The sequence below is a fragment of the Furipterus horrens genome, unplaced genomic scaffold, assembly GCF_987537825.1.
Source record: "Furipterus horrens unplaced genomic scaffold, mFurHor1.1.pri manual_scaffold_7, whole genome shotgun sequence".
Classification (NCBI taxonomy): Eukaryota; Metazoa; Chordata; class Mammalia; order Chiroptera; family Furipteridae; genus Furipterus; species Furipterus horrens.
Window position 1 is genome coordinate 46314731 of NW_028327177.1, and position 15522 is coordinate 46330252.

The 15522-nt window shown below is 38.1% G+C and overlaps 1 non-coding gene and 1 pseudogene across 1 annotated transcript; one reads left to right on the forward strand and one right to left on the reverse strand.

Moving 5' to 3' along the window:
* Positions 1-7066: 7066 nt before the first annotated feature.
* LOC150004389 (small nucleolar RNA SNORA40) lies at positions 7067-7194 on the reverse strand. Its single transcript, XR_016512564.1, has one exon. It is a non-coding gene; the product is annotated as a small nucleolar RNA SNORA40 (small nucleolar RNA).
* A 4471-nt stretch (positions 7195-11665) lies between these two features.
* On the forward strand, positions 11666-12251 carry LOC150004390 (transmembrane protein 126A pseudogene; annotated as a pseudogene).
* The last annotated feature ends 3271 nt before the right edge of the window (positions 12252-15522 follow it).

Genomic DNA, 15522 nt, shown 5'->3' on the forward strand with positions numbered 1-15522 from the left:
ATTAAGTTGAATATTTTCATGTGCTTATTGGAAATGTTTATTCTTCCAAAACTCGCAGAAGAGAGAGCATAATTCCCTGCCATATTATTTCATGTTCTTACAAGGTATTGACTCTTCCTCACCTTTAACTCTGTGTCAGTCCCCATATAATTTGATACTCTAACTTTTTATTGTATCTTCAACAGAAATGAGAATTGCTTCCTTTGACCCAACAAAATATTTGAGATATTCTTTCAGTAACTACTCTATAAATTGTTTTATTGTACTAATTTGATAGGATGAGTGCCTTTTCTTTGCTGCTTCCTTATTCTTATACATCCAGCCTAATAGGCACTACCTGGTTTGATGCCCCCAAGGAGTTCATGGAATGATCATTCTGGGATGGCAGAACTGGGAACAGTAGGCAGATAAAAGGAGATAATTCCAACGCTTTTCCTTACTCAGATGTAGATGCACACCAATGCTTAATTAACAATAGTTTAGTTATTCCTTTGTTTTTCTCTAAATTCCCTCAAAGTTTTACTGTTTCTCTTCAATTGTAGAAGTAAAAATTGAAGGATGCTGCATTCAATGAAATGAATGAATCTTGCAAACATAGTGTTCAGTAAAGGAAGTTACTCACACAAAAATGTGCATACTACATTTATAAGAATTTCCACTCACATAAAGTTCAAGAACAGGAAAACTAATTTATAATGACATATGTAAAAATAGTGGTTACCTTTGGCTAGGGTGGGGGAGTATTGACTGGAAGGGTTGTGAGGGAGTCTTCAGGGACGCTAGAAACATCTTGTTATTTGATCTGGATGAAGGGTGTATGTAATTCATGCTGTATACACATATGAAAGTTTAAGGTTTGTGCACTTTAAAAAATTAATTTATTGTTTTTTCTACTGGAGTTGTCCCACTTTCCCCCCCATTGTTCCCCCCAAGCCCACAATATCTCTGCACTTGATAGTATACCTCAATCAATATTTAAATGAAAGGGAATAAATAATGTGCTCTAATACGAGTCTTCGGTTAAGCAAGCACTAAGGAATTTTATGGCTTTATTTTTCTTTTTCTATATGTATATCTCTGTAATTGAATAGCATATTTTTTTGGTCTTACTTTCATTTTGATATTATTATCTTCCTGCAGGTAAAGTTCAGGAAAGGTCATTTTCAAATGGAATTTTTAGGAGTCATAGGACCTATAAACTAAACTTTTGTAGACTTTTTCTCAATAAAAACAAATATTTTACAGTAAATCTTATATATGTGCCCATTTTTTATTAGTTTAGCATTAGTAAGTCAATATGAACTTGCCACTTTAATATTAATTAACAAGATTTGTAACCTTACCAAATAATTTATGAAGAAAATTGTCTTGAGAGAAGAAGAAAGCAAGACTGTGAATCACTGTAATTATAACTACCAAATTTATGGTTTTTAAGAACTCTGAAAATTTTAAAGTATTTTTCTCACCTACTACATATGTAGTTTCCTCCCACTCTCAAAAAATAAGGGGTAATAATCTTTGCTTACATCTTATTCCTTTTTCCAAGAAAGAAAATATTGCCTGTTATTCTTTTTATAAGGAAAAGAAATTTTAGCCCATATCAATACACATGGCACACCAGAAAACTCTTCACTTAAGATATAAGAAATATTTTAAAGGAACCATTTTGAAATGAACATATGAATCTCTAAAGACTATATGTCTGGTTATAGTTCCCAGGTATGAATGGAACCAACATATCAAAATATCTAATTGATATTTTTCTATAAAACTTATACTATGATTATACATTCTTCTTGAATTGTTCCTATAAATAAATCTCAACAGCCATTTGGGAAAACTTGATTTTTTTCTTCCCAGAAATATTTAAAAAGAGTCAATTCTAAAATGCTTGCTTGGGGACCTTGTATGGGATGTTTACATATGAAGCCAGTGGGAAATTGTTCTGAAATTGCCTTTACTACTTTGCATGACTAAGAATGCACCTTTTCCTCTATAGTCCTCATTAAATCCTAAACTAATTTATAAATGTAATGGAATCCCTTAGGAGATTTTTAGAAACTGAAACAGATTCTGAAATTCAACCCAAATAATATATGCTCAAGAAGTGAAGTGGTTTTTTTTTTTTTTTTTTTTTTTTTTAAATGTAAGATAGTCCCTGGCCAGGTGGCTCAGTTTGCTGGTGCATATACCAAAATGTGTGGGTTCGACCCCTGGTCAGGGCACATACCTGGGTTGCAGGTTCGATCTCCAGTAGGGATGGGGATGGGAGCAACTGATTGACATTTCTCTCTCATACCTCCCTCTCTGTCTCTCTCTCCCTCCTCTCTCTCTCTTTCTCTCTCTCTCTCCTCCTCTATTTCTCTCTCATTCTCTCTAAAAGCAATAAACATATTTTCTGGTGAGGATTAAAAAAACATGAGGTAGGGATTTGTCTATCAGATACTGAATCTTGAACTTGTAATTGCCAGCCACCATTTATTGAACATTTACTGTGGCCACCTGGCTACTGAACTGCAGCAGCAGTGACCACTGTAAGTCCCAGTAGAGGAACACATCTTGGATGGACCAGCCAGTCACCTGACAGCAGGTTAGTGTGCCTCTTGTGGAGAAGCAGCAATTTTCCTGCAGTGGAATACACACCGGTATCACAGGTATTCTGTACCTGTTATTATTTTTATGTCCTGATTCTGCCAGTACCACTATCATTGATTTGCTTAAGACTTTATTCTCTATAGTAGTATCCCACACATTATTTTGACCAAGGAATTAACTACCTCAATAGCTATAAGATGCTGGTTAATATTCATGTGATTTACCAGTTTTACTGTATATCCTGTGACCCAAAACATATTATTGATAGGGTGACCATATGTCCTGATTTGTCCAAGATGGCTTGGTCTATGACTGTTGTTCCAGAATAATTATTCAGATTGGTCCCTTTTGTTCTTAAGATGTCCTGCTTTGGATGATACATTGCATGGTCATTCTACCTGTTGACGTTTAAGTTACAGCTTTACCTGGGAAGCCACCCTTGCAAATTAGTGGTGCTATCCTGTAGGATTCAGTATTAGGTCTGAACTCATCTCCATGTGTGGTGCTGCTCTTCCTAAAACTAGGACTCGGTGGTGCAGGAACCAGTGGATGTAAGGGGGAGTGGCATCTCTCACTATTATACTTAATAACCTTCTTGTATAACTTTTATCCTTCCCATACCTAAGACTTAGGCTCTGCTGGTTGGAAATGTTTCCACTCCAACACTTAATGGCTTACATCTGTAATCATTATCTATTATGACTTCTTTGGGTAAAAAAAAAAAGGGGAGTTTTACGCTGGTCAATGAAGTTATAAGGCTTTTTCCATATTCAAGGAGAAGGGCCATAGATCTCACCTCTCAATGGGGGTGTATTAATAACTTAATGACACATTGAAAGATAAGCATGTGGAATGGACTATGTTGATGCAGCAATAAAATATAATTACTATAACACACATACTTGTTCCATTGACTTCAAAACTGAGACTCAGGGTTGCTGAATGGGCATGTGGTCACTGCACTCACACAGGGCCCCACACTAAGAGCCTCACCCTTGGTTTAATGCTCTGCTGTTGACTTATTAACAAGGGTACCACATTTCATTTTGCCTTGGGCTCTGCAAATTATTTAGTTGGTCATGCTGAGGTTGTTATCTCGTTATTTCAGACTATTCATTCACTGAACAAGCAGTTAAAAAAATAGGGTTGTGGAATGTACTGGGGTGATTAATTCTAGAGAAAATAAGGTTACTAATAAACTATAGAGGTGGATAGGAGATGTCTACTGGTACATGAAAAACTAAAGGATGCCTATAAAAGAAGTACTATCAAAGGAACATAGTCCTTAGCAACAAAATTTTCATCATCCCATAAAATGCTGACTGAAGGAAAAGGACTGGGTAGTAGAGGAGGCAAGACATATTATTAAATAAAACCTGGGGACTAGTTGCAGAAACAAGAACTATAGCATGTACTGTAATTGCATTTTAGTCCTTGTATTTTCATGCACATATTTATTAGCAATTATTTTTATTTATTTTCCCTTTATGCATTTGGGTGTGTATGTATATTTTTGTTATTGATTGTTGACTATACCATTTAGTAGATAAGCTACAGAATAAAAAGACAGGATTATGACAGAGGTAAAGAAAGAATGGACATGATTTTAACATTCTGGATCATGATGGCTGCAGTAATTAATGAGAACTAGGGTTAATCATTTGGGGGGAAGTGGTGAGCATATTTTCAATTGTGAGAGGGTTAATGGCATTAAATATTGCATAATAATTGCTATTTGTGTGTGCGTGTGTCTGTCTGTCTGTCTTAAGAGGTGAACTATTGTGAAAATTAGTCTTTTATTAGAGGTCAAGTAGCATATATGAGGGATTATATTTGAGGAAGTCCTTATCTTATGGGGCCCAACTTAGTTTTAACTATATAAGCTAAAGGTGCTAGATACTTGCTTTTCTGGATCCCTTGCAGATAAGGAGTGTGTACATAACACAGACCCTTGAGAGTCATGTATTGAATTGAAAGTCAGTGATATAATAAAAATTCATTCTGGTAATGGATTGTATGACTGACAATAGTTATATCCATAGTTTTCCAATCCTGTGGTATTGTTTTTGGTGCTATTTTTGGCCAAGGAGCACTAGCACTAATTCTTCAAACCTGTAGGTAAATCTGTAAGTTATTCCATATCCTTTTAATAATTTTTTTCCCTATTTTTAGCCAGTCAAATTTTGTTGCCTGAAAATAAGAACCCTGACTAATACATATGGCAAGGTGATTATAAAACATTAAGTGAAACGGGGAATTTTCAAAAAAAAATACAACATAATCCCATTTTTTAATGATAGGGGAAGGGAAATACCCATAGCACAATGGTTGGTTAGAATACACAAAAACTTCTGGTTTGTGGGACCATAGGTAGTTCTTTCTTTTCTTCATCTTCCTCTTTCTCCTCTTCTTCTTCTCTCGGTCTCTCTCTCTTCCTTATTCCCTCTTTTCTCATCCTTTTTTTTCTTCTTAAAATTTCTTTTCTGATATTCCTTTACTGTATATAGAATAGTTATTTGAAACATCTTTAATGATTATCAAATCATCAGGTAGGAAGAGGGCTTATATTTACAGATTTTTACACATTGTGGAGATGGAGAGGAACTCAGAAATTAATTATTCCAACAACCTTATTTATAACAGGGCAAGATAATCAGTACGAGAAAGGTTATTAACTCAAGTTCAAGGTGGAGTTAGTACAGAACACAGAACTTCATTCACTCAACAAACATGTATGTGCCAGGCACTATTCTAGGCATTGGTGGTAGAGTAATAAATGAGACAGAAAAGGTAACTGCTTGGCTGAAGCTTAAGGCCTACTGGGAGAGAAACACAAAACCAGTAAATGATATAATGTTATGTCATTATATCGTAAATGTTATAAACAAAAGGATTATGCATAGAATGATTTGTTCGGCAGATATGAAGTTAGAGGAGATTCTCTGTGACATTAACATTTTAGCTGAAAGCTGAAGGATAAGAAAGAGGTCGATAGGAGGAATCTGAGAATAGAATTGCAGGGATAATGAACAGTCAGTGTGAGGCACTGAAGTAGATATGAGTTCGGCATAATCAAAGATTGGTTAATGATATTGGAGCATTGGGTGGGATGGAGTGTGTTACAAGATGTGATTAGAGATGTAGAAAGTGACCAGAACATGCAGAACTTTTTGTGCTATGGTTAAAGCTAAAAAAGTATAAGTTGTAGCCATTGAAAGTTTTATTACAAGCTAGTATGATAAAAAAAATTAAGCAGGAAGATAAGTCTTCTGGATTGTATCAGAATCACCAGGAGAGCTTGTTAAAATAGAGTTTCTGATTCAATGTTTTTGGATTTGTGCTTCTAGAAATTTCCTAGATGCTGCTGATGCTGCTGTACCTGGGACCACACTCTGAGAACCACTGGTCTCATGCAGTATTCTCGGTGACAGACGAGGTGGCAGCTGTGAAGGTGAAAAGATCAAACAGATTGGGGATATGTTTTGGTTTTGAAAAAGCCGAATAGAACTGAGTTAGTAATTTGAAGTGGGGCAGTAAAATGATTTAATTCAAGGGGGTAAAGTGATGTCAATTACTGAGAGGGGGAAGACGGGGGTTGGGGGTGGGGAGATAGGCTGGGAAATTAAATCAGTAATTAGATGGTTTTTTTGTTGCATATTTCACTTTTGATTTTAAGTTTTATAGATAGAGATAACAAACAGAGAGTGGGTTTTATAAGTCTGCAACTCAGATGAGATGCTAGAGCTGAAGATAGAAATTTTAAAGTCATTAACATGTTGATAAGACTAGATGAGATTATAGAAAAAATGAAGCAGAGTAGACATTGGGCTCCAAAGCAAGCTCTGAAACACTGCACCATTTATAAGGGAGCAAAGGAAACTGGGAAAGAGTGCCCAGCAAAGCAGGAGCAAAAGTAGGAGTATGGGGCCATGAAATGCAACAGAGGGAAGGAAGCTGATCCGAGATGAATGAAGTGCATGAAGGTGCTAGTTGCTGCTGCAAATTCAGTAAAGAAGAGGGCCGGGCTGAGAAACGCCCATTTCGTTAGCAACCGGGGGCCGTGGGAGACCCCAGCAAGGTAGTTGCAGTGACCTGAAAATATCAGAAGTTGATTGTAGTGGGTGAAGAGTGACAAGGATATGAGAAACCAGAAGCAGAGAGTGTGGGCAAATGTAAGGAGTTTGGCTTTGGACAGACAGAAATGCAACAGGGTACCTGGAGGGCAATATGGATTAACCCAGGAAAGTGGGCTTGTTTGGTGGTGATTTTAACTTCAGGGGTTCCACACCAGGAGTAAGTGCTGATAGCAGGACCATCAAGAGGGGAGGAGATGAAGTTGCATGGGACAGGGCATCACTGTAGGGACCGCGCCCTTGGGCAGTTAGAGAAGTTGCCCAAGACAGGAGCTGGCAGGGTGCTCAGTGCAGCAGTTTACAGCTTTCCTGCTTTGCTTTCTTTTTTTTTTTTTTTTCATGTTCCTTCTTATATGTATCAAAACTCATACTGAACAATGAGTTCTGGGTTGCAAAAGAGGATTTATTTTTTGCACCTGTATGTTAGTCTTTGCCCACAAATTAAACAAAAACAAACACAAGTGCTACTGCTTTGCTTTCTTGCCAGCGAGAGATACGGGCATCTTCTTCCCGAACTTTAATCCTTTAGATTAAAAAGTATTTTCTATTTCATATACATCACTTTATATTAATCTATTTTTTGTATTCATTCATCTAGTTGATGTTAATCCCCTACATGAAAAGTCAATGAATATAACAAAACATTAATTGTCTTTGTTAAATAATTTGGGGAGCAATGGGAAGAAATGGATTGATTAGGAGATGGAAAAGAGGAAGGAAAAGAATATCACGATGAGAGGAGGCAAAACCAATGAAACTTGGACACGGCCATTGATTTTCAGAACCAGTAGGCACACTTGTTCTAATAAATAATAAAATAAGAACATTCTGAGTGACAGAATAAAATAAGATTCCTTTAAAATGTGTGTTTCATAATCAGGGTGGATGGGATTGGCATAAAATGTTTTACTTCCTCCATCTCAGAGAATAAACTATTTGTTTAAAAAGGTCCTATCATGCTTTATTTCTTAACTCTTTCATGATTTGTGAGTTCATTAATCTGAGTACAGAATTTAAACATCTAGTCAAGGGGGTAAAAACTGTGCATTTTAATTTAAAACATTCAGATAACTCAATTTAGTATTCAAAACAAACCAAAATGGCCTAGGGTTTGGGTGTTTCAATAACTTCCAAGTTTTTATACTATTAGCCATCTGCTTAGTCAGTACACAAATTGAACCAGGATTATGTGTACATTAAATATTTGTAGAAATCATATAGAAAACATTTTCTAGGAAAAAACCTTTTATACTTCCAGATATGCTACAGCACAGTTTTCCATTTTGTTGTCAGCTTCGTGTCTGTTCATGGTAATCACATGCTATTTACTTTGTTTTGGATGTAATCTACACAAGCTGATGGCTTTGACTGATCTGTTCAAAACATTGTCTATCCCTCTGTGGGAAGCCACCAGGAGCAAGGGGGCACTTACAGTTAAATATAATTTTTATTCATGAGCTCGCTCAGTCTTTGTTATTCTCTTGATTTAAATCTTTTTGTATGTGACAAGTTCAGAGGTTTAGTCTTGATAAGCATGTAAATATTTGGATATTTATTTAATTTTAAATGGAAATAAAATAAAAAAATTATTGTTCTTATTTTTAATTGATCTAACAGGTAATAATCTGTTCAAAATAATAACAACAATATATTAGATTACATATGCTTGTGTGTGTGTGTGTGTGTGTGTGTATACATATGGGTATGTCCAAAAAATATCCAGCCATGTACTATCAAAAATAAAGACATTTACTGAAGAAGATACAAGATACAGGAAACACTGTACATAGGACAATGATGCTTCAATCCCCTTCAAAGTAGGCACCTTTGGGCCTCACACAGTTTTCCCAGTGTCCTTTCCACTGTTCAAAACATGGCAAAATCCTTTGTTGGAATCTCTATCAGCAGCCCCCCTCCCCCGTAACCCCATGTCATATTTGTCATATTTTCCTGAATCTCACCAACAGTCTGAAATCTCTTCCCTTTCAAAGGTGATTTTAATTTTTGGAAAAGCCAGACGTCACAGGGCACCAAATCTGGGCTGTAGTGGGGCTGAGTCACCTGGGTCACCAGTCTTTGTTGATTGCAGCCTGTACACGTTCAACATTCTCAGGTGTCCTGTTCGTTGCAGACCTTTCAGAATGTGGATCACTTTCAACAGATTCTCGACCATCTTTGAAGCATCTGCGCTGCACTTTTATTTGTGTTGCACCAATTGCATCATCCTTAAAAGCCTTCTGAATCATCCAAATAGTTTCTGCGGAGGAAGGTTCAAGCTTAATGCAAAATTTGATGCAGATTCATTGCTCTACTCCCTCAGTCATTTTAAATGCGACAGCCACACAATACACGTGGTCACTTAATGGCATCCACTGCCCCCACAGACTAGTACAGTGAGGTCATCATTGTTCACCTGTGCACATTCCAGACACTCTCCTTGGCTGCCAGGTTACATCAATGTCTTGCAAACTGTTCTCATTATATTAACAACGGCTGGGCTTCTTCTGGACAGACCACAACATATATACATGTATGTGTGTGTGTGTGTGTGTATATATATAAAATATATATGCTCTTGTATGCTTATATGTAAGTGAAATGAATGACAACAATAATATAAGATGTGAAAGGGAAAAATTAGAATTATTTTGTTAATACAGGAAACACACTACACATGAAGTAGTACAGGGTTATTTGACAATGAATTTGGATTACTTGTAAATGTTCATTGCAAACTCTAGGGAAACTAATGCAACCACTGTGGAAAACAGTATGGAATTTCCTCAAAAAATTAAAAATGGAACTGCCTTATGACCGAAACCACTAATTCAAAAGAATATGTGCACCCCTGTGTTCACTGCATTGTTATTTATAATAGCTAAGATTTAGAATCAGACCAAGTGCCCATCTGTAGACGAGTGGATAAGAAACACTGTCATACATTTACAGAATGGAATACTACTAAGCCACAAAAAAGAAGGAAATTTTACCCTTTGCAATAGCATGGATGGACCTGGAGAGCATTTTGCTAAGTGAAATAAGCCAGAGAAAGACATGTACCATATGATTTCACTCATACATGGAATCTAATGAGTAAAATAAACTAATAGATAAAATGGAAACAGACTCATAGATATAGAGAACAGAATGACAGCTGTCAGAGGTGAGGGGGTTGAGGAGATAAGTGAAAAAGGTGAAGGGATTAAGAAAAAAACAAAACAAAACAAAACTCATAGACACAACAAAATGGTGATTACCAGAGAGAAAGGGGGTGGGGAAGAGGGTAATGGGGGGATAAATGGTGATGGAAGGAGATTTGACTTGGGGTGGCGAACACACAATACAATACACAGATGATGTATTATAGAACTGTACACCTGAAACCTATATAATTTTATTAACCAATGTCATCCCCAATAAATTCAATTTTTTAAAAGTTTGGTTATTTATTTAAACCTGTTGCATCTGCAAAATCTGGCCAGAATCTTTTGAGAGCAGCTGGTAGTTCTGGCTTTCTTTCATACTGTCAGCTTAGGCAAAGTGTTTATCTCTTGACATTTTATCATTTCGGCTTTGAGCCCTGACAGCAAAGGAGACATGCAGGTACTGAGGAAACATCCACATTTGGAGAGAGGAAAGAAGAGCTGCACTTTTGGCATTGCCTATTGGTGACATCAATGAATGCACAGAGATGAAGGGATGGCTCTGGCCCTTTCAGGCTTGAGACATTAAATGGTTATAAAATTTCAGGGATACTATGCTTTTAAATTATACATTTTAGTGTTAATAAATTCAATTATTTAGATTAAAATGTCTTTTCTAGCTTATATACATCACTTTATATTAGTTTAATATTTGATATTCTTTCATCTGGTTGATGTTAATTGCCTGCTCTGTGCTGGCACTGGGAGAAGTACTGGAGACCCATTCATTTGGATAAATGTGCATAAATAACAAACTCAAAGAGATTGTCTTCTAGAACTCTTTTCTTTTCCCTTCTGCTGAGTCAGTAGCCTTTTCTATGCCCCCAGAGCACCAGATTCATTATTTAACTAATATTTCTTGAACATTTTGTTAGTCTAGTATTGCTACAAAATGAACAATCACAATTTCAAACCTTCAGTGACATATACAAATAAGCATCTATTTCTTATTTACTCATCTGTCTGTTATATGGGTGTGGACTGATCAAGGCTGGTTTTGCTGAGCTTAGTTCCCAACTGTGAAATGGGTTTAGACCTGTTTCATTTGTTTTCATCTTCCTTAGACCATTGGGTATCTGAGGATCCTCTCATGGTAAAGGTGGAAGAACAAAGGGGCAGGTGGAAATGTGATGCTCTTGCAGTCATTCTACTCCACTGACACATTTTATTAGCCAAACGAGTCACATGGCCACATTCCCTATCAATGGCAAGGGGATATATACTTCTGCCTTGGCCTCTGGCTGGGGAAGGTAGGGATGACTATCTGCTGAACAATCATCCACTCGGTCACAAGAGCCTACTATGTGTCAACCATTTGTAAGCTGCTAAAAGAGCAATTCGTTCCAAAAATCCAGAGTCTGTCTTTAGTCCCCACCAAACCAGCAAATACAACATGGTTGATTAAAGCCAATGAAGGTAGAGGTTAAGAATTCAGGCTCCGAAAGCAGGCAATCTGTGCATTCTGGTTTTCCCACTTATAAAATCTATGATCTTGGACCAGATTTTCATCTTCTCTGAGCCCCAATTTTCACATTTATAAATTAAAAGTGACAATAAGGCACCCATTCTAGAGGGCTTTTTGTGGAGATTAAATAGGTAGTACATGTAAAGTTTTAAATGAGAATCTGAGACAAAGGGAATGCTCAATAAATGAAGACTATTAAGTGCAATAAGTACCTGGGTATCAGCAGCACGGCTCAGGAATGAGAGTCCGGGACTGGGTTGGAAAGACTCAAGATGGAAAATCATGAACCAGTTGATACTGTCAAGGATAAATAAATTTTTTATATCACAACCAGAAAAATTAACCAGCTCCCAGAAATGGAAAGGAATGTACTTGAACATGGATCAACATATATTGGACTTAATGCTGCTCTCTGTGGCCTAATAGCAAACAGTCTTTTTCGGAGCATCTTAAATGTGACACAGGCTCATATAGCTGCTGGTTTACTGATGGCAGTGATCCCATTTCTGACAGCAGACGTATCTTACAAGAGTTTTATAAGTTTACCATTGATTGCAGGTGATTTGAATTGTGAAATCTGCACTGTAATAGGAAGCAGATTAATTGGACTTATTTTTGGTGGTTTGCACCCTGTTTTCCTTGGCTATACCTGTGAATGGTAGCCTAGCAGCCAGGTATGCTTCAGTCCTGCTCCCAGAGAAAGAAAACACCTTAACCTACTGGATCAGAATTTCTAAGCCTGTTTTTAGAAAGATGTTATTTTCCATTTTGCTCCAGACTGGATTTGTAGCATACCTTGGTTCTAGACAATATAAACTACTTATAAAGGCTCTTCAGTTACCTGGACTGGCCTAGAAATTCAGTGATTGTTAAGCAAATGTGTACACAAAAATAAAACTGTAAAAAAAAGAAAAAAAGAAAAGAAGAGAAATGAAGACTATCATCATCATCATCAGGCATCCCAAAAGGCACAGAAGACCAGCCTTACTTTGGAGGGACAGAGAGTAAATTTGCATAAGGTCTATCCTTGTGTCTAACCAGTTGGGTTACATGTGTGGGCTGGCCTGTCTCCTTTTCCAGCTGAACTCCTCCTCAAGGACAATATGCCCCCCTCCCAGCTGCTGGCACAAGGCTGGCCCTCAATGCATGCTGATGATAAACCACTGAAGTCCAGTCCTTCCCCATTGTGCTCGCCAGAGAGCTGCTGTGAAAACTAGCTGCAGTGAGGGATCACTGTGGGGTTTTGTTTTTGTTTGTTGCTGTTGTTTTCATTTCCAACTTGCTGCAGACAAGTGTTTTTTGTCTTTATTCTGTTCAGTGAGACATATCCCCAGATCACTGCTTGAATGGTGCAGCCATGTCCAAGTGCCATAAACGTTTCTCAACATCACTCATTAGTTCCATATTTAACTGTTTGTGAACTAGTAATAATCATTCTTTAGACCAACCCTAGCTCCCAGACCCCCCTTTGAATAGTGCTGCTGTACCTTTTGTGAGTCTCTTTAGTATGGAGTCCAATGGAAAACCCTCACCATGTAAAGCATGCAGATAAGCAGGTGTGCCTTTCTGAGAACCTTCCAGATACTTAGAGCCAAAAGGCAAAACCATTGCCTTTCTTGTCAGTGATTTTCTCTCAGATCATTTGTCCCTGCTTTTCCTTCATAGCCTTATTTTCTTATAAAAACCCAACAGAAGCTGCTACAGATGCAGGTATGTGAGTTAAGTGTTGGGCCAACTCCAACAAATTCTCCAGTGTGTAGTTCAGGGGCTCCTGAGAATGCTTCAAGCCCTGACACCTTCCAGCAAGGGACTATCATCCCTCGGAAAAAAGCGTGGCCTGTGCCAGAAACATGTGAGTCCTTTCTCAGAGGCTCCCCGGACTGTCAATAAAATTCGCTGAGGAGCCAGACAAGCACTACTGCCTCAGCACAAAGTATTTATAGGTTGTTTCATTGCTGTCTGCTTTTGGATGCTCACCAGCTCACTATATAACTGAAGTGGATCTTCCCAGCTGTGACTTTAGCATCAGCTCTTTCTAATGAACCTAGGCCTGGGTGTGATCCAAGCCTCCCAAGAAATGGGGAGCTCCAGGCCTAGAACAGGTGTTCCAGATTCTGCAGAGGGTTTCATAAAACCTCCAGCCCATATCCCCACTTCTCCATCTTGCTTGCTATCCAATACCATGGTCCTCACAGGCCCAACCCACCTGTACTGGAGATGCTCTGATATGGGGACAGGAGGGTGGCACAGCAGTTTGCCCATCCCCCAAGAAGGAGTTAGTGGAGGGGTATGTAACACAGTCATACCCCCTATGTCTTGTCCCCTTACCCCCAGGGTGAGGGGAGCCTTGGTCCTTCCCTAAGGCTGGATGTTCTTTCACCATCTAATGCCCTTTTCTCTCTCTGAACACCCCTATTCACCACCTGTTGGTACAGAGTTCTCCTTGACCCACCAGATTTGACTGTTCAGATGGGTTCCCCTGACATCCCTCCTAACCATTCTGGGGGCCTCATCATTTCTGGGGCCTCATCCCTGTATCTCTCATTTGTAGGGCCTCATCATTGTGGAAGATGGAAATAATAAGGGTATTAATGGGTGGGAGGGATGGAGAAGGTTGGGAGTAGGATGAGGTGTGTTGATGAAGATGGTGACAGCATCCAAGGGAGGACCATGTGATGGGTAAGAAGGTGTATCTATCTTTCACCCTATGGTACAGCCATGTGCCACATAATGTTTCTGGCAATGGTGGACTGCATGTATGATAGTGGTCCCATAAGACTATAATGGAGCTTAGTTTCCTGTAAGGAATGGAAGGATATTTTGTTCAGGACAATTTTTTTTCTCTGATGGGAGCAGTATCTGTGGGGCTTGGCAGTAGACTCCCGCTCACAGCACCTCAGTGTTGAGTGTGTAGGTGGCATCCCAATCAGTCAGCCACTGACCTGTTTGAGCACATAAGAGCCTGGCCCCCAGTGCTACACATCCAGGTGCTGCTACAGTCCTCCCAGGTCCAGCCTGGTGGTCCTCAGAGAACATTGTATGAATTCTTTGTGAGGACCTACAACCCTGTACAAGGACACAGGTCCACAGGAGCTACCTTAACTGGTATTAAGTGTCACTGCCACTGTAGTAAAAGCTTCCTCAAGTAGTGTTGAGTCAGCCTGCATGAACTTTGGAAATATTTCCAGGTTGTAATGATGTAAAGCATAGATATGTTTTATTTCTTTCATTAATTTAATGCCAGAAAGTCCTTTGTGCCAATTAGGGTTTACGGGACCAAAAGAAAATTTCCAGAGTCAGAATATTTAGTCATCAGCCATGCAGAGGAGTGAATCATACTCCTCTCTTTCAAGGTTGCTGTGAGGATTGTGTGATTATGCTGAAGAGCTGTTAGCTCAATGCCTGCACCTAACTAATAAGATACATGTGCTGAAGACTGCTTCCTATTATTATTATTATCATTTAGCTACAGGGTATATTTTGGTGATTGGTATTAATATGGTATAGCATACCAATAGTCAATATAATATAGTATGGCCTATATTTTATTTACAAATAACATCACATAATATATTTTATTTCAATGTATTTATTAAAATAGCCTTTGGATATAATTTGTATTGTGTAAAAGGAAAATTAGCACGGTTTTTGAACTCTGTTTTATTACTGAAAATAATTTGAATTGGGGTCCAGATAATGATTTTTAAAGACTGACAGATATAAAAAAAAAAAAAAATAACAAAATTTCCCCTAATTGCTAATGATTCTAGTTAGGCTTTTCCTAAAAGCAGACATCTAAAAATTGTTCCTGGTAGTCTCTTCAACACCTGGGGCCAAGTGAGGCTAAGCAGGGTCAGGAGACTCTGTATGGGTCAGGGGCAAGGCAAAGCATGTGTTTATTGGCTTTACACCATCAATTCTCTTTCAGACAATAAATCGGTGTGACAGTGAGAGGGATTTGACCCAACACAAACAATACTGTACCTGTCCCCAAGCTAACATGATGGAGCATTTCTGAAATGGTTGTAGTTGTATTGTATTACTTTAAGGACAGATGCTTTTCAATAAACTGGCTGGAATCACATCTAAATGAGGCTTATCCTTCAGAGAATTTACTGTGGGACAT